This window comes from Drosophila virilis, chromosome 3 (genome assembly GCF_030788295.1).
Source record: "Drosophila virilis strain 15010-1051.87 chromosome 3, Dvir_AGI_RSII-ME, whole genome shotgun sequence".
In the NCBI taxonomy this organism is placed as follows: Eukaryota; Metazoa; Arthropoda; class Insecta; order Diptera; family Drosophilidae; genus Drosophila; species Drosophila virilis.
Window position 1 is genome coordinate 10,803,687 of NC_091545.1, and position 20,480 is coordinate 10,824,166.

General features: G+C 43.7%; 1 long non-coding RNA gene and 1 other non-coding gene across 2 annotated transcripts in view; both read right to left on the reverse strand.

The window, feature by feature from the left end:
• Positions 1-378: 378 nt before the first annotated feature.
• LOC138911144 (uncharacterized) overlaps positions 379-20,480 on the reverse strand; it is a 93,753-nt gene continuing 73,651 nt past the window's right edge. Inside the window, exon 4 of the long non-coding RNA XR_011416511.1 lies at positions 379-896. This is a non-coding gene — a long non-coding RNA (uncharacterized lncRNA). The remainder of the gene's footprint in view (positions 897-20,480) is intronic.
• TRNAI-UAU (transfer RNA isoleucine (anticodon UAU)) lies at positions 6,918-7,013 on the reverse strand. The gene is made up of 2 exons: positions 6,976-7,013; positions 6,918-6,953 (listed from the first exon to the last, which is right to left on the reverse strand). It is a non-coding gene; the product is annotated as a tRNA-Ile (tRNA).

A 20,480-nucleotide genomic window follows, 5' to 3' on the forward strand; every position in this document is an offset into this window, starting at 1 on the left:
GCGCGCAGTGTGGTAAGCAGGACGGGAGGAGGAAGAAGGGGGGTCTTTCAGTGGTTGGTTTTTGCAGACGCAAAGGGTTCAGATCAAAACGTTAACACGTGTCGTACGTGGCCGCCATTAGCGTAAACATCGACGGATGCGTTCTTGAGTGCCTGCCAAATTGCCAAATTGCCGACTGGATGTATTATAAATTTGCTCAATGGGTCAACTAAATAAGTTGCATTGCCAATTTTCCACAAATGTTGTAAATTTTACATTTACAGCGAGGCCACCGTGGATAGAGGAGAGGAGGGCCAGCTAGGTAAAATAAACAGTTGTGCGTGTGTGTGTGTGTGTGTGTGTGTGTGTGTGACTGTGGATGGCTGCAAGACGTAATTTGACCAAGGTAAAGTACAGTGGACAAAGTTGAATGTTAATTGAATTGGACAGGAACACAGCAGGTTTTCAGGGCTGTCAAGATTTTGTGCCGATACAAATCAAATTGTTTTTTAGCGATTTTCTTTTTTTTTTATAAATATTTTGTATTAACCTCTAAATGTAAATATAACTTTCCTGGCATTGATTAAGTTTGAAAAGCAGAGAAACTAAGTACATCGTTTAGTATTTCTAAGTATTTATATAATATTTTAAAGAAAAGGATTAAGCTCGCCGCGTTTCTTAACTGTGACTGATCTTCATTTATATACATAAAAAGAAAACTTTGCTTAACTTAGATATTAGATCTAAATACGTACATAATGGATTTCAATATGAAGCATATAAGAAACATATAAGGTTCCCAAATGATGAGTTGACAAGTTTTTCAGGTGACCGAATCAAATAGTTAGTTCAGCAACAAGTTTTCGGGCTCGAATCCCCGGGCTTGTATATGGATCTTGCAGAATGGTTTTCCGAATCTATAGAGTGATATTTCAAATGATTAGGTTGATGTTAATGTATAAATAATATTCACATAATAATCATAACAATAAGCAGGCATATCTAAGACTTAGCCATTTGCTCCCTTGCATCCCCTATCGTTTCGCTCTTCAACTTGATTTAAGCCAGAATTTGTCTGGCAACAAATAACTTTCCACTTAAACCCTGCGGCTTATGACCTAGTAAAAAATGTGTCGTTGCAAGTTTTGCGCACTAATTGCCCGGGCGACGCCCATGGTGGATGTCAAGTGACCCACTGTTCGGTGCCAAAGCAAACAGTCGCCGCTGCCGCAGCCGGAGCCGGCCGCAGTTGAGCGATATGATCAAAGTGAACTGTGAGGCAGCTTCCATATGCTTGCCGCCTGCTGAAGGCGGTGCGGGACGAGGCGTGCCGCGTTGGGTGGGGGGGCCGGCCACTGTCAGGTTGGGTGGGTACGTCAACAACATCATCATAAACGGCGATGCGATGTGATGCAGTGGGGCAACCTACTTTAGTTGCAGCTGCAGCTAAAAGCATCAATCAATGGATCAGCTTTGTCTGTGAGTGTGTGTGTGTGTGCTCACGCATGTGTATGTGTGTGTGTGTGCACGAGCGCCACCTACTGGCAGCAGGCGGAGACTAGACAATGATGTTCACGAGCAGAGATCAGTTCTCGCCTTGCCTCGCCACGAGTCTGACACTCAATGAAATTTCCATTCAGCTTGACACGCGGCCTAATGAATTTCAATGAAATAGACACACGCACACACACACACACATACACATGCATACAACTTTGTTTTTTGTCAAATTTACGTAACGTTCAATTTTGTATAATGAACATCTGTGCAAACAGCGCTCAAATGTACTCAGACCCAGCCACTGCCCCCTGTCCCCCTGTCCCGCACAGAGCCCAGCACCAAAGGCCACAAATGGTCAGCTGAATTGGCTTGCGCTTCTGCCCCAGCAGCAGCAGCAGCAGCAGCGGCAGCACATCCGCATCTCATCTTAATTATCACGATCATCATCTTTATTATCATGACGAGGCATCCGTTGTGCTCCAATTTTCACAGCTGGCCGTTTTGGCGTGCTAATGAAATCGAGCGCGTTTTATTTGTTTATATATGGCATTTGTCAGCTGCTGTGGCCCAGTCACACAGACCGCGAACGAGACCGAGTACATCTGCATGTATCGAGTAGGTATCGAGTATATGGCATTGCAGCTGTAATTGAAACGCGGCGTGTGGCTAAATTGGAACCAAGACACAAAAACAAAAAAAAACAAGAATAGAAGTACGACTGCAAGAAATAAAACACGTATGAGTGCTTTAGATGGATGTAAACGACTAGCAGATACCCTGTGCCCATACAGATCGAAATATATACAAAAAAACATATTTATACCATCGCAAGTTAACCAGAACAGGAGAAGGTATCTAAAAAGTTCGAGGTTATCTATCTATATCTTTAGATACCATACATGAGACTATACCATATGTATACCAGGTTTAGAGTGCCCAGCTCTACGAAATATACCTAGAAGAAACCTAAATCAATATTTATGAATATTAGGAAAATGGGATGGGATATCAACTGAAGTGAGAAAAATAATAAGAGAATATATATTTGAAAGCTCAAGAATACATGCCTCCTGCTGCCTTTTACATCCATGAACATAAAACCCATATACCCTCTCCTTCATTTTCAATGGAAAACAAAAAAAGAGACCCACTGACAAACTTGTCCGTCAACTCGTCCCTCGAGCATTCGTCGAGCCTCCGTTCGGTGTGGCCGGCCACCAGCGTCGATCGCCACTCGGAGATCGAGTCACAAATTAGCTGAATGTGTCTCGTATCTTGATCTACATAGATCTTGGCGATCTCTGTAGCCATTTGTGGCCCGATCGAATGCAAATTTTCTAATTGTTATTAACAATTGCCGCTGGGCATAGTTAAGCAATTAAAAGACACCAGACGTAAATGCAGACGGTTTTGTTTATTTTTATTTTTTCTTCTTTACCTTTTTTGGCCACTCGCGCACAATTTGTCAGCTTTGATTTTGCATACTTCAGCAAGGGGTATGCCAAGTTAGTCAAGCAGCTTGTAACAAATCTGCAAATCTGCTGACAGTACAAATAGTTTTTGTTTTTCTCAGCTCTGCTGCAGCTTTATTATTATTTAAGCTCCAACTGTAGCCTCAATCTTTGCCCGAAGCTGAGTTCCGATAAGATAACTCTCAGACATTGCTATGTGTGTAGAAAATTAATTGGCCTTGGGAGTAGACTTATGATACACCTATTTGTATACACGTTCGATTATTTAATAATTATTTGGCTTACTCTACTTTGCAGTCTTGGTGCAGTTAGTGTATTTAATAGTCGGCGCTTGGTCACCTTGCCTGCGTTTCTTTCTAGCTGTATTTGCTTTGCTTTTCGATTGAGTTTTCGTTTTCGAATTAGCTTCGGATTATGTCATGCAATTAACAATGGCACATTGCTATTGTTGTTGTTGTTGTTTCGGCTACCGCATTTCGGCTTTGTCAGTGGCACGTTTTGCACTACGCTGCAAAACAAATGCTCGCACTAGTATTCGGTATTCGTATTCGCATTCGCATTCGCAGTCGCACTCGCATTCGAATTCGCACTCGTTCTCAAATTTGGCTTTGGAATAGGAATTGCAGTCGACGATGTGTTGCGTGCACTTTGTGAACTTTTGTGGTTGCCGTTTTGTGCAGCTACTGTTGATTACAGTTGCTGTTGCTGTTGTTGTTGTTGTTGTTTTTACTGTACTGCATGTAATTAAGCAGCATTGACATGTCTAGTTAGAGTTCGAGTTCGAGTTCGAATTCGACAACTGCGCACAGCAAATTGACGTAAGCGCCTGCGTCAGAGTTGATTGATGCGGGCAGCTCTGGTGCTCAGCAGGCGGTCGATGCTCAGGGAGGGGTAGACGGGGTTAGGTGTAACACGGTTCGGCAATCTGTGATCTCCAGTCGGGGCAGCAAGTGAGATCGAGATCTACCTGGGCGTGACTTTGGCATTGTCATCGGCTAATGCTAATGTTGTGTGACAAGCACACAACTAAATTGTGTGTGTGCATGCGTGTGTGCGCGTGTGTATGCGTATGGAAAGCTATGTCAAGGCTATTTTGGGCAGGGTTAGCATCAAAATACGTCTATCAGACACGTCTGCTTGCAGCGACACCTGTCGGTCAGCAGTCGAATTAGCTTACATACATAATTCTGGATGAATACGTTTCGAATCATGTATTACGTAATGAAATAAGGTTTATTAGCGCACGTTTTTATTAAGTAAAATAAATATGAAATGAAATCTTCACGCTGCATATTCTTCTTTGAATAGTTGGCTTAATTAAAATTAAAAACTGCGACCTTCTCCACAAATATTGAGTTAATAAAATTGCATTAAAATTTAGCTGTCTAAACAATTATTCATGACTAAAAGCTAAATAAACGAAATTGATTTGTATTATAATTGAACAGAAAAAAATGTTAAAATTATATGTAAAAATCTTAATATCAACTGACAGTCATATTAATTTTCATTGTACTTGTTTGTTATCATTCAGAAATCAGATTTATGTAACGACTCTCAATTCTCGGTTAAAATGGGTAAGACAAAAGTGAATAACGAGTTATTCAGTTGTAAAACGAGTGTTTTTTGCGTATTGAATAATTAATATTCAATTGAAATGAGTTGATTTTATATTTATTAAAGATGTCATGTGATGCCAATATCATATATTTTACGAAAACACATCGGTTTATGGGGTGTCAAGGGGTATATTGCGACTGATAATCAGTAGCCAGCCGCTTTTCACACTTTCCACACTTTTCACGGCGGCAGCGTCGGCGAAGGCGTTGCCAGCACTTGAAAATGTTGCAGCGACCACGTTGCAATTAGTGTTAAAAGACACGAAAGACGCCGCTGCCCAGATACTAGAGATAGAGTGGGGGAGAGGGAGATACAGGATGAACTAATACCACTAATTGGCCTAATTCTCACTTTTTTTTTTTTTTGGCGGGCAGGGGCGGGGGGCACACACAGCAATCGAGCTGGAAATACTACGAACAGCTCATAAATAAACAAAAACAGTGCAACATGAGGAACAAGAAACAGAACAAGCTGGCAACATGAGTGTCGGACGGGCGAGCGCCCAGCAAAGCGAAGTTGGTTATATGTAGATGCGATCAAGAGGACGCCCGAAGATCATGTTGCGCGGCAGCAGCAGGCGGAGGCAGGGCACCAGCTGCAGAGGATGTCGAGCAAGTGGGCAGATTGGCAGCATGGAAGGCCGGGGAACTGGGGAATTGGGGAGCGTACGTTCCGGTACGTGTGAGCTGATGTGCTGGGTGGTCTGTTCCAAATCAATTGCTGCCCTCCGTACGCTGATCGAAACCGGGGCCAAGCATAACGAAGGTGGCCCAAACGGGGCGGGTGCGGCACACCAGGATGGGGGGGGGGGGGGGGGTACCGGGCGCGAGAGGAGCTGTGAATGGAGCCATGCGGCGGGTTGTTTATTTTGCATAAATGTTGCCCCAAATATTGCAGCTGTAAACACATAATGAATGCCAATGATGGACCCGAATCCGATCGAAACTTGATCATCATGAATCATCATGATCAGATGCTGCCCTCCACTGCCCTGCCTCGCCCCGCACCGCCCCACCCTGCCCTGTCGTGGCCTGTGACTTTTTGCTTGGATAAATATTTGTTTAAAATTCCGCACGCCGCTGCCCACATGGCTTTGCCCCTTGGGGCAAGTGCCCGCTCCGTATGCGCCCACACGGCCCGACTTGGAGCACGGACCGTGGACTGCGGACCGTGGACCACCAGGCAAGATCGATCGATGTTGCAGCTGCTGCCGCAAATATGCTAAGTGCTGAGTTCGTCTTGCCGTCTTCTTGTTGCCTCTTGTTTTCTCTCTTTTTGTAAACAATTCAGCCGGACGAACTGCAAACATTTTATTGGCTACGCTTGTGTTGCTTCGTTTTTATTGAGTTTACTTCAAACAGTCGGCACTCCACATGCCACGCCACGCCATGCCACTCCACATGCCACTCGACAATGCCACAAACGCCCACAGTCGCTGTGGCAGAGGGCATCTCTCTCTCTCTCTCTCTCTCTCTTTCTTTTTCAACACCTTCTTGTGGCCGCACATCTGTTTGGCGTTTTTGTCGAATTGCTGTTGCCCCAGACGACGACTCTCTGCCACAATCTATTCATAATTTCAATTGACTGCGCTGCGGCACAGCCAAAGCGGATATTGTGTTCGATTTTGTATATTGATTAATTGCGGCACCTCCAAACTCAATAGACAAAAAAATATATATTTATGCTGGCTTTCCCAGCCATCGCCATCGCCATCGCCATATGATTAACATGTTTGGGCACTAGCCCACTTCTGGCCCCGTCAGCTGTGGCATGAAGTGGCCCTGTTGATGTTGTTGAAATTTAAACAAACTTTTGCCACTGCCACTCGATTTGTTTGGGTGGCATGTTCAGCCTCAACCACAGCTGCTTGAAGCTGCGCGCGCTGGGCAACTGAGAAACCTGGGTATCTGGGTGCCAGGGGTATCTGGGAATCTGGGCAACGTTGCTGTCGGCACAGCCCTGGCCATGTGCTTTTTAGCCATGCTGATGTGTTTGGCTTAAGTTTTGGGTGAATCACTTTTGACAGATATCTGAAATGTTTATAAGCAAATTTCCTGGCCAGAAGGAGACCAACAGAAGATTTATTTACAATAATAGAATTTATTCTGTATTTGTGCATAAAAAGTGCCTTCGGTTCACTTCTTTAAATATTTCAAGTAAAAGTTAACTTTTAAAAAAGTTGACACAGATTATCCAAACATTAATATTTATTTTTAGTCCAAAAAAGTATTTAAAAATCCTACCAATTAACGCTATAATAGCACATAAAGCTTAAAAATTATTTTTAAAAACCATGAAAATAAAAATAAAGCGTAAAAAAATAAAAAAGAACAGTCGACAACGACCTGCTCCAGGTGAGGCTCGAACTCACAACCCCGGCATTGCTCATACACAGTGTACTGATTATAAGTACCGTGCGCTAACCAATTGCGCCACTGGAGCTGTTGGTCGAGGTCTGCCAAATGCGCATGTAAAGCGGAGAGGCACTGAGAACTAAGAATATTTGCACAAACCGAGCGAGCGCAAACTAACGCTCTCTCGCCTGCTCTCGCTCGCTCTCAATCTGTTTGTGGCACGCTGTGCGTGCGCACATGTCGTTGTGTGTGTGACATTTGAGATTTTCGTTAATGCTGCTGCTAATTCGCCGCGTCAGCAATTCTGATAAGAACGAATCTTTAAATTAAGTTTAATGTTAATTGTACAGAAAATGCGTGTAAAATTAAGCTCCGACCAAATTTAACTCAATAAATTGAGTCATTCGGGGCATTAAGTGCCCGTTAATTGATTCAATAGCCAATCGACAATACTATTAATTATAAATATGTATTAAGTAATGAAAAGTGAAATTTGTTTAGTAACAGTTTTTACTTTCAATGGACCACCCCACACACAATCACACACACACACACACACACACATATACACACAGGCACACAGAACGCCGCGCAGCAAAGTAAACAATGTAAATTTTATGCTTTTCACTTTCGTTGTGAGAACAGGTGCAGGTTTTGCGGCGATTACGAAAAGCCCGTTAAAATTGCAGCGACAGCGTCGTAACATCTGATCCAGCTACAGCTCCAGTTGGCACAGCGAAACGCTAAACAAAACAAAGCAGAGCAGAAGAAAACAACAAAAAAAACAAACAAACAAAAACAGTTACAATTCGATTTCAAATGAATTGCAAAATGCAGCGAAAACAATTGACGGCGAAAGGGGCGAACGTTGGACTGAGGAGAGGCGGAGACTAGCTAAAGCTCAACTTCTCGTACCGTGTACCGCGAGTACTTGTACCGCGATTACCGAGAAAATCAACCTCGGAGTCAGTCAGGAAATGCAAATTGCGCTAATTACGTTGGGCATAAAGCGTTGCGATATTTACTGTTGTTGCTGCTGTTGTTGTTGTTGTTGTTGTTGTTGTTGCTATAAGTGTTATTGCCATAATCGTTTCTAACTGAATAAAAATAAAATGCAATGCAATGAACATGAAGCACACACACACACACGCAAACAAATATATCTACGTGCAACAACAAGAACAACAACAACAGCTGTGACAAATGACCATTGTATGACATTAATAATAATAATTTAATGCTGGAAAAACGATTTCGCAATGGAAAAACTTAGCGAAGCGCGCAAAAGCAAATCCCTTGTCATGTCATGTTGCTATTTAAAAAAAATAATATAAATAAATAAATGAAAAGCGACAACAGACAGTCGGTCATTAAACAGTAAATAATACTAACCAACAATTAGTGGGGCAAATATGCAAAGAGAAGCGACCTTACGTACACTGGACGCACGACAACCTCATCAACAACAACTAAAACGGCTCTAGTCGGCAGTGAACGACTAGGTGATGCCCTGCAGAAGCAGGCTAAAGCACACAAGGCACACGCACTTTACGCAGCGACTGTGCTGCTTCTTCTCTAAGTCCCAGTCTATTTATGGAAATGCATTCTGGCTTAACTTCGGTCTTTGAGGTCCGATCTTAATGAAATTTTCAGAACTGGCGTGCAAAAATGTGTTAATACCAAATTCCAAGACTCTTGCTCTTTTCTTTTCTCCTATTTTGGGCGGGTAAGGCGTATGCTATACCCAGCTCTTATATTTTTCGAGTTATGCTTAAGAAACCTTGACTTACAACTATGAATATCGTTAAGAGTAGGGACAAGACTGTAAATTTCTTCAGCTTATGATAAGGAGAAATTACATCTAAAGTCTCTCAAGTCTCCCTCAAGTCTCTAGCTGCTTTGGTTTCCGAGATCTACCCCTTTTCGAGGGGTTCAAGGTGTACATTTTTATGCGTTCTATGTGCCACATAGAGGCGCCTCTCAATTGTGTAACTGTAATCGAATTGGAATTAGAAGACCCATCCAAGCAATCAATTCAGTTCAAGCGACAAGACCGAGTCTCGTCTCGAGGCGTCGCATATCAGTTGCACGAGGTCCCGCCCCCCTCCATCCACTTGACAGCCGCCCAGTTCCTGGGAGCAGACCGAGGCGGAGGTGCCGGCGCTGACTGGCGCCAACAAAATCAAACAATGATAAAGCAGCACAAATTGTCGCGTTTCGAGGAAATCCAATGTGCACAGAATAGCATGCGCATAGTTTATAGTATAAGTATTGATACAGAAAACTGAACAAGTGATTCGAGTCGACTCAACAAGTCTTGAAAGTTTCAAGTTTAGATGCTACCGAAAAAGTTAACTGAATAGAAAAATCCCCGCACAATTCACAGTAAATCACATCAATTTACAATTATAAACGAATCGAATTTCCAGAAATAACACTTTCTGCCAGAATGGCAATTAATTTATTCACAATACAATAATTTAATATCAATATACTTGGAACAATGCAATTTGTTTCTTACTCGGAAAAATATATATTTTTCAATTTATATAGCAATTAAATTATTCCTACTGAAATTCCACTGAGAACTATTATTTAAATAAGGTTTAGATCAATAGGAAATTTCAAATTTAACTCGATTCGAGCTGTTTTCTGGCTTTTCTTTTTAGTTTTAAGATTATACTTTGCCTAACTTGAAATTGTCTACAAATATTTTAAGTATTTTATGCAGTTCTTATAATTTTTTTTTTTGTGCTTTTTAAATCTTTTGCCCAAAATTCTTATTTTGTAATTTTCTCTTATAAAACTGAGACGATTTCAGATCTTAAGTTCCCAACGAGTTCTTCATTTAAACAAACTTAAGTTAAGCTCTCGGCAATATATATTTTTTAGTTTTGCACGTTTTTCAGAAATATCTCTTTCATGACTCATTTGCCAAAAAATTGTAATCTTCACTTCTTTTTTTTTTATCAATGAAATCTTTTAAGCGAAACGCATGCCCCATGCAACAAGTGCATAAAAACTGTATATTTTGCTCTTATCATTTGTGATTGTGGCGTGTTAATTGAGATAAACGCCAGACGAGCCCAAGCCCACGCCATGGAGCACTGATAAGCGCTGCTTTAGTCATGCGGCATGCCACATAAATATAACTGTGTGTGTGTGTGTGCGTGTGTGTGCAGGGGCCACCCGAAACGTTGCAGCCCAGACGCCGCAATCTCTCAAGCGCGGCATTAAGATTAGAGCTTGTTGTTGTCTTCTAAGGGAACTGTCTGTCTGCGGTTGTTGTTGTTGTTGCAGTTTGTTTATCAGTTGCAGTTGGTGCACTTGTAGCGCCACTTTCAGTTTTACTTGCCAGATGCAGTGCGAGTTCCTCTACGAGTTCGAGTTCGAGTTCGACTTCGACTCTGAGTCCGACTTGAGCAAGGCGAAATTGATGGGCTGAAGCGAAGATTCATTGTTGACACAGCTGCAGTTGCTTTTGCTGTTGAACTTTGCAATGTTTGCGCTGGCAGCGACTTTTACCCCAGGGCCAAGCCTCTGCCGCTGCCTCTGCCGCTGCCTCTGCCGCTGCCCACTTAATCAAGCAGCAGCAGCAGCGGCAGTCGCTGAGAGCATCGTCGACACTCTCTACGAAGGCTGTTGCGGCGAATAAAACGCAAAAAGCTTTACAGAACGCCTGCGCAGCTGGCTTGCTTAGCTGCTCTCTCGCTGCCGCCCCCGCAGTGCTGCTCTCTCACGCACACACACACACACACACACGCACGCAAGCAAGCACACACTGTTACAGCAGACACTTTGCATGTTATTTGTTTCGTTTATTTGACTTTCTCATTAACTTTTGCTTGCTTTGCGCCGTTCGTCTTTTTTTTTTCCTTATATTTTGTTGTTTCTGTTTAACTGAAAGTTGCCGTAAGATTTGTATGCGCACCTGATCAAACTTCACGTTCACATCATTTTCATTTTGCCTGCTTTTCGGTCGCTCGGTCAGCAGCAGCGACGGCGGCAGCGGCGGCGGCAGCGACAGCGAGTTGTGGGAATTTTTTTTGCTGATCTTGTGATTTGGCAAGTTTACACGCATTTTAGTATAAATTAGAGTCTAGCTGTGGCCCAAGCTTAGGCCTAGACTTTGAGCGTTGGCCTGGAATATATGCACAGGTGCCGCAATTAAAGTCCATTAACTTAAATTTATAGCCCACAACCGCAATGGTTATAAATTAAAAAATTTAGTCAAATTAGCGCAGCGGCCGCAACGGCAGCAGCAGCAGCAGCAGCAGCGGCAGCAGCAGAAAAAAAGTGCAAAGCCAAGCGTCGGGCAGACAGGCGACCGACTGTGCTAGTGCGAGAGCGAGAACGAGTGCATTGCAGGTGTTTGAACTCAAATGTCAGCCAAATGTCGGCGCGTCGCCAAGTCGGGGGGTGCGGATGGGCTAAATAATTGGGCGACAGACGCTGACGTCGCGTCGCTGCTGGCAGTAAACATAAAATTTGCGAATGGCGATCGTTCGGCGCGTGCAATGCGAAATGCAAAACAAACAGTTTTCGATATCACACCTACATACCCACAAGCACACACACACACACACACACGCACGCCCAAATGTCTCAATCTGAATAATTAAATGCGTTCAGGAGTAAAAGTATGTCACACACACACACATGTGCAAGAGCGTGAAAGCTCTTGAGAGAGCACAACTGGAAAGCTGTAAAGCTGTAAACGACAACATTCCAATTGGGGTGCAGCAGCCTAAGGGCGTTGACATTTCGAGGGCAAAAGCAGCATGAGCAGTGATTGTATCGCTCTCTCTCCCCCCACTCACCCACTTGGCTGCAATTCCAGTGTCAGTTTCCAGTGCGCTGATTTGTGCCTGTCGCTTGGCCCGTCTGTCAGCTGGACGCCAATTTTTTATGTGCGCCGCATTTGAATTTCAGTTTCGTCAACTTAATCAAAACGGCGGCGCAGTTGGCGCTGACGTCGACGCCGGCGCAGGCGAAAACGAGCTGGTGACAAATCTGCAGTGCACGCTGCAGCCGTGCCCCATTGTGTTGCACCGCCTGCACGTCATCTGCATGTGGGCGTCGTTTTGCGGACGCCGATTTTGAATTTGATTTTGGGCCTGGTTGGTTGCCGGCTGTTGGTGGGTCAAAAGCCTGGCCAAAAGGGTGTGACGTTTGTTTTTTTGGTGACTGTCGCCGGCTTGGGTTCTGATCACGGCCCGGCTTCGTGTGGCCGCATGTGGGCTTAATTTATTTTGACTTTTGGCCATTTAGCTTGAGATTTATCTGGCCTAAACTATGCGCTGAGACAACAGCCCCAACAACAACAACAGCAACAATAACAGCAACAACAACAATCGCAACAACAATGACAACATTTTGGAGTCGCCTGTTGACGCGTGGATTTAATGTGCCAAATGACTGCGTCCGAGCGGAGAACTGCCAACTGCTCGCCGCGATCGCCTGTTAACGGATTTGAGCCTGGGTGGGTCCCCATCTGGTTCTATAAACCATACTTGACACGCCCGTCAAATTGAGTTGTCACGCCAAAGCCCATGTTGTCTGTGCTCATGTTCTAGGGATTAGCAGTGCAGATAAAGGAATCATTTCAAAGCCAGACAGACCCGGCACACATCAGCATTATTTATCATATTTAATGACTCCCTCTCCCTCTTTTTTTTTTTTTAACGTCTGACTAATCGAAGCTATTGCTTTGTGTACATAGATCCGTATTGCTGCAAACTACAGTTGGTTTCAGGGCAACAAGCCCGAAAATAACTGTCGCTGGTTCGATCCACGGTTTGAACCAGCACCCTGCCCTTAGTTTCTGTTCATAAAGCTGATTTTCTATATCTATATCCATCTATATTTCCTATAAATGTACGTAAATCTACTCTAAACATACCTTGGCATTAGCCATGGTTTGAACCAGCACCCTGCCCTTACGATAAAGCACATTTCCGCAGTTTCGGAAGCCAGCTTCAAATATTTATTAGTCTTGTATGTACATAAATCCAATCTTTTTTATATTTTAATCCACGGTTCGAACCGGGACCCTGCACATCGCCTTTGGTTGGGTGAGGTTTTCCCTTTGAGGTTAGGTCAGCTCACGCAATGGAATGAAAGCAAATTGCATGCTTTTTCTTTGAGTTCAAGTTATTTCGGAACTGATTTGGGTACTTTCCTCTTCCAGCATCTGTTTTCAGACATCTGCGTGGAATGTCTTTTAACTCGTTTACACAAATTTCAAAGTAAACATAATTGTTTGTCGCATACGAGTTGCCATTCGTAGCCCAAAACATTTCAAGTGCCTGAAACTCTTCAAGTCTGGCCAGTGTTCAAAAACTGCTGACAATTTCAACATGGCCTCAACTCAGTTTCCGTCTTTGTTTGGCTGTATTTTGTTTATGTGTCGATCCGATCTCCGGGTGCGTGTTATGGTTCAATCAGCGGCAAATTTTCCAATCAGTTCCCACATTAATTATGGCACAATTAAAAGACGACTATGCCCGGGCTCGGCCCGGGCCCGGGCCTGGGCGCGGGAATTCCACTTGAATGGCTGTCAATAGGGCGAACAATGCGCCACTTGAAGGCGGACGCACATAGCCTAAATGGACCCTTAACCCGCATGTGTGAGCTGCTGCAGTTGCTGCTGCTGCTGCTGCTGCTGCTGATGACCGCCGGCGTGGACAAATCTCGACGCAGCTGTGTCCAAGTGTTTGCAAACTGTGGCAAAGAGGCGGCTAATTTCGTGGAAATCACACAGCTCCGTAAGGGGAAAGGCAGTTAGCAATTGAACGGAGAGCGGGGAACGGGGAACGGGTGGGCATTGTGAGCGTTACGCATTTCCTCTCAGGTGTGCCGATGTGTCGGTGCCAAACAAAAGCGTTAAAAAGTAGGTGCAGCTGGGGCAGCCGCTGCCTCTGCGGCTGCGACTGTGACTGCGACTGCGGCGGGTTTGGAATCGGGATTAATGAGCAACTGAGTCGCAGACAACAACAACAACAACAACAACAATAACAGCAGCAACAACAACGGCAACAAAGTGAGTGGGAAAATGGAAAGGCCGCTCATTGAGCAAACAAACAGCAAATAAGCAACATGTAAGAAGTTGCTGTCAGCTGCAGGTGCCGAAACATGAATACTCTTCAAAAACGTATGTAATATATATGCAAAGTGAGAAATTAACGAATTCAAGTGCCTACACTTGAAGAAACTTGTAGTTCTTCAAGCATTTCGGTTGGTTATAAAATTATATGGGCAATAGCTCCACTTCCCTACATTTGTTGCCCTACTATGCGATTATGACAGTATGTATGTATGTTCCCTAACCCAAGAGCTGATTAGATTCACTTTACGCTGCGCGGCAAATTAAATGAAACTTAGTTTCACATAGTGCCCTTCTTTGCGATTCTCAAGCAAGACTTGCAGGTGTTCGCACTCCCTCTCTGGATGTATAAATATCTCCCTTTAGTTAATAAATGACGTGAGAATATGAATTCTTAGCATGTCAGAATACATTTTAAACTGGCAAAATCTCCCTCAGCACGCCGCACTCATAATGCTCAATTGTAGGGTATGGTAACAGCAAGTCTCAGGCTGGGTTGCTGGCTTGACTGAGACTGGGACTGAGGCTGGGACTGGGAATGGGACTGAGCTGGTGGCTAATGATGCCGCTGCTACGTGACGTTCGTTGCCAAGTGGCAGCGAAGAATTGTTTGTGATTTTGTGATTTTTTTTTATGAATTGTGGCATTCTGTGGCAGACGTCGTTGTCAATGTGTCGTTTGTCGTCATGACTGCAACCGCCTTATCTGCCTCTCTCCCTAACCGTATCTGTATCTTTATCCGTATCTGTATCTGTATCTGCGACGCACCTCATTTTCCGGCTCACAGTAAAGTTTGTTGGCCTAACCGAAAATATTCGACAAAAAAAAAAAGTGGAAAAAAATTAAAGATAAGTAAACGCTGACTGGACAGAGCCGGGCTCCGGGGTTGTCGAGACATTTGCCGCAACCGCTGTGGCAGGGGCGGGGACTGGGACTGGGGCAGGGGGCGGGTGTTGCACATGAGTATGCATCCGCTTCTGTTTATTTTGCTGGTGTGTCCATCATTTAATTGACGGCTCGAGGAGTTTTCACAATAAATCAAAAGGCCACGATGATTTGTTTGCAATTTAAATGCAAATAGCGACCACCCAGCTGGCAAGAAGAAGCAGTCGCAGTCGCAACAGAAGGAGACTGGAGAAGGGGCAGCAGACGGAGACGCATTGCAAAATTATAACTTAATTTCGAGCAACGAAAAACTTGGCAATCGCCTGAATTGCAGCAAATGCCCCGAAGCGACAACGGGCCGGGCACGATGAATGTGGCCAAAGTGGAAGCCACACAATGCGAGCCAGTGCGACGACCACGGGGCATGATTTGTCTTCAAAATCAACTCACAGACCGAACGGACACACAAAACTCTTAACTTCAAACAAATGAATTCGCATCGATTCAAATTGATCGACCCAATGAATGAGCTGTAGCCGGGATCTGCTACGAAAATTCAGAATTGCTGGCGATATCGCTTCAGTTAAGCTTATCGATAAATATCGATTTGGTCAAATGCCTAGGTATTTCAATTGTTTAAGAAGAACATTTTCTGCAACGCATTGCTAACGGCACGATATGGGTATGTTATCACTTAGGCTATCGATAATTGTTATCGGCATGCACACGAAGTTATCGAATTGCCTAGTTATTAGGTCGTTGTCTAACTTACTATAAATTAACTAGAAATATAATTTTCACGAGTTTTCTGCAAGTTTTTCCGATTAATCAGTTCGTTATTGTAATAAATCGAATGTTATCGATATTTTTGTTGCACATTTTCTCAATTTAATAGGTAGTTATCGTAGCTAAATATGTTATCGATCTATTATAAACTAGATTCGTGCATACTGTATTAGAATTTATAATCTTGATTCTATTATAAGCAGCATGTTTCTTAGGTTCGATCAAGCTAAAGGCAATCATGCAATTGTGGCTAGGATTCTTACGAATCGCAGTTTATCTAAATGTCCCCTGAACTAAGCACACCCTGCATTTGCGGTGTAGGGCATTCGCAGGGACTGACTAAGCTGCCGCAGAAAGGGCAATTCCAAGAAACGCATTGCTTTGTTTGACGGCCCCGGCCCTGGGTCCCAGGCCGCAACTGAAGCTACACGCCAGGGCCCCAAGCCGAGCCCCAAATATTAATAAAAGTCGTCATCGTCAAAAGGAAGCGCAGTCGAGTCCGAAAATCAAAAAATACAAAAACGAAAAGAACAGAGAAAAAAAAGAGCTAACCACAGAACTCGTAGCGCAAAAAAGGCAGCAAACAAAAAAAAAAGTTATGCCACGCCGGTGTTCAACAAATTTCAATCTCGGCTCAAAGGCAAAAAGGCGGCCGGCCGGGAGAGGCAGCAGCTTTTTGGGGCAAGCAGCAAGGGGCAAGTTTTGGGCCCTGCTGCACGTGCAGCATTGAAATGCGCAGCGCGTTGTGCCCAAAGGATCAAAGCGAGAAGACAGAGCGATAGAGGGAGAGAGGGAGAGAAGGCTAAGGGAAACGAAATGAATTGAAAGAATTCCTTGCGGGGCACAAAACGTCGACGGGCGACTCGTCTCGTTGCAGATCAAACGCAAAGATAGCCCCAGACGCGACTCGAGAACGGGCCAGCGGGGCAAGCAGGGCAGCGGGGCGGGGTATTCGGGTTTGGTCATTCGTTTTGACCAAAATGCGCCTAAGAATTTCATGGGCTTCGCCTTGGCCTTTGATTCTCAGCTCGGCTCGTTCTTTGCTCGGCTGTGTGTGAATAGTTTTTGGTTTTCTGCTTGAATTTTACTTTATTTTTTTTTTTATTTTTTAATTTTTTTCTCTCTTTTTTTTTGGGCACTTTCAAGGCTTATTTCGCTTTGTCGTTTGGCTTTGTTCTGCCACGTTTGAGGACGGCGGCCACATTATATTACGATTTGAATTTCAGATTGAGTTTTAATAGCCGTACCCCAGTCGAACCGAACCACACCTGCATTTTGGAGGCCTCTTTGGAGTGTGTCTGTTCGCAGTTGCATTCGTCCCCTCGTATGCATGGCCCCTCTATGCTCTCGCAATCTTTCTTTCGTATCTTGGTGTTTTTTTTTTTGGCACTCCGTAGATCAGCTGCCACAGCCTCCGCGGCTCTGGGGCAACATTTCTGGGGTGTGAAATTTGCGCATGAGAGTAAAAAATTCAATTTCACGCTTCTTTATTAATTGGCCCAGTCGAGCCTCGCTTTGGCAACGGCGTTAATGAGATTTTTGCCCAGCGATTATGCAGCCGAAGCAATCGCCACAACTTGCCCCAACTTGGCCGCAATTGAGGCCGGCTCCGACTGGGCCCTCCAATTATTGCTGCTCGCATTGATAGCGTTGCGCTAATTAGACAGCTGACAGTCCGATTAACTAAGTGTATATTAAAAGGAAAGAGATCTACAAAACAATATATAACAAGTTGCAAGCCATAAAACTGCAGTCCATCATATTATCATATCGTTTGTATTTACAAAGTGCAAAGAACCTGGTAATAAGTCTCGCTAGGTATTTGTATGCAAAATGGAGAATTCTACAATTCCATAAAGTATATATTTTCTAGATTAACATCAATAGCCCAGTTAATATAGCCATCCGTCTCTCTTCCCGTTTATTAAGATATCTTCACTAAGCTTGGGCATTTGTTAGTTTCGCTATCCTATATATATCGGACCACTATATCAAATAGTTGTCATGGGAAAGATGTGTCGAAATGAAGGTTCTTATATAACACAAGTAGTTATTATATTTCCATGACAAGTTCATCAAGCTCTGCATGTACGAATTTCACTATTGTCATATATCTGCAACTGGAAAATCTTCTCTAACAATTTAGAAATACATGCATATGAATAAAGGGAGTTATCGAGATTGAGTATAATTTTCCAGAGCTTTTTAAAGTTACGTATGCCAATGCGAAAGAGTTTTTCAGAATTTTTGAAGTTGAAAAAGTTTGCAAAAATTTTACAGAGTATTTGTGGTTCGGTGTGTTTCGAAACAATAAGTATACGTATTATAAATACTTTTGCATTTGCTTTTAGATTAAAAAATCCAATAAGAAACGAGTAAGATTTAATCGCTGAATAATTTTGGTCATTAAGTTTGTATTTATCAGGCCAATCGATTAGAACTTTTTTCTGGTTTTTGTTTATTTTTTTTATTTTTTTTTGCTGGCGAGTGTCAAAATGTAAATTAAATAGAATTGTGCATAATTCTTATCAGCGACGGCAATTGAATTGTTTTGGCCAGCGGCTCTGACTAATGCGCCACCAAAGTTGCCATGATTGATACGATATGCAGTTGCAACTGCAACACGCTGCAAGCTGCACGCTACGCAAAACAAAAGCCAGCTGCAACCAGGCAAAGCCAAAGCCAAAGCGACTTTGATAAATGCCATCCCACGCCTTGGCCAAGCCGAGCCGAGCCGGGCCAGGCCGGGCCAGTCTAGGCGGCTGCGGCATGCGGCATGTGGTATGCGGCATGTTGTTGGCCAGCAAAAAGCCATTTTGTTAGCTGGTTTCATTCATTTTCATTTCGTTTTCGCTAATTGATTCATTGATCTTGGCGATAGAGCCTGGGAGCCCGCCGCACCACGATCGTTAAATAATTCTTGCAGTCATTTGCACGCCGCCCTCCCCTCCCCACTCCTCTCCCTCCTCCGCCCCCACTCGCGTCGAATGCCCAACGTCCGGCTGGCCGTCAATTGTGCACAAAGACATTATTAGCCCGTCGAGGAATTCAATTCCATTTCCATTGTGGCCACTTTTCTGTGGGCTTGGTCTGTTTTTTTTTTTTTTTCCTGCTGCTGCAGTTGTTTTTCCTGCTGCTGCTGCTGCTGCAGCAATTTGTTAAATTGACAAAAACTGTGCGATAAACTTGGCGCGTTATTAAATTCAATAAATTTTCGGTTGCAGTTTTATCAGCGCACGAGATCAGCAAATACAAATTCTATTTAAGATACAATAAAAATTTGATCGATAACCAAGTTAATTGGCCTGTCGCAAAAGGGGCGTGCCACCGCCCGACACCCGCCACCCTCCGTCAGCCGCTCGCACCGAAGCAAGCTTGTCCATAGGCTCCAAGGGAGCTCGAAGATTGCAAAGCAGCTTCTCAGAAGATGCCGCCAGCTGCGCACATTTGTCTTGGCCCTGTCAGAGAGTTGGAGTTGGCTCTGTTGCAGTTGGCCCAAAAAGATGCCCAAAAATGGGCTCAGTTGACAGTTTTCTCAATGTGGAATATAATTTACGATTAATGCGCAGCGCTTTGATTCGTACCGAGCCCGGCCGAGTACCCGGAATCGAGTACCAGTTCCAGTTTCAGCTCCAGTTCCGAGTGTCCAGTTCCAAGTAGCGCGGGCTAACTTACGAGCTGGCCGGTTAACTGCCAGTTAAGTCTGTCTGTCAGTTAGTCTGTTTGTCAGTCAGTCTGTTTGCCTGGCTGATGGACGCACTTATTCGCGCTGATAAATTTACGTTGACATTTGCTTGCCACACACACGCACACACACACACATACGTGCCACACACTATTCGATGGCTTTGCTTAGGCCCGCCTTTTGGCATTTTTTATGACTAGCTGCCTAATTATTTTATATGGCTGCCGCATATTCACACATGCCACCAATAGTTGCAGCTTGTGGCATCGTTGGCGTTGGGTGCGCCACACCAGGGCAAAAAAAAAAAAACGCCAAAAAAAATGTATATTTGCGGCGCCGTTTGCTGTCGATATGAAAATTTGTTTGCCATAAATATTGTTTTTCACGCGCCGCGACAGTAGCTGCCGCATGCAGATGCTGTTGCAGTTGCTGTTGCAGTTGCAGCTGCCGCCAACGCCAGTTGCCAGATCGTCAACGCCGCCTCCTCCTTGTCATTGCCTGGGTCTGGGCCTGTGTGGCGGATCCGTGCATCTGCGGATCAGCATTTTGGCCACATTGTTGTCAAAATACAACAGCAACAACAGCGAGAAAATTGGCAATTGGCAGCTCGTGTAAATATTTGCGCGTTTCTGCATAATATTCAATTTTCCATTTTCCGTTTGCCATTTTCCATTCATATTTTGTGTGTTTTTTTGCATAATTTATTTAACGCTTTTACAATTTATTGCGCATTTTTTTATTGGCTTTAATGAAGTTGACTTTTATTTTGCATCTTTTGACCAATTAGCCGAAGATAAAGTATCTAAAATCTTACGCTTTCAAGCAGACTTAATTTATAATTCAATTAACACATCAATTATCGATAGCATGCAGTAAAAGTTATCGATTATTTTGACTGGCAGAGCTAACAAGTCCTTGGGGTCTTGGGGTACCTCTAACTTGGCCAGAACTGAGCCGCTTTTTATGTTGATGGTGTGTATATGTGCTCGCACTTTTTTGGAATATTTTGAGTATTTGTTTCTTGAGAATTTATAGAGAATAATATATTTATTAAAAATTTATAAGTTACAAATCGATTGTGGGCGCTTGTATCT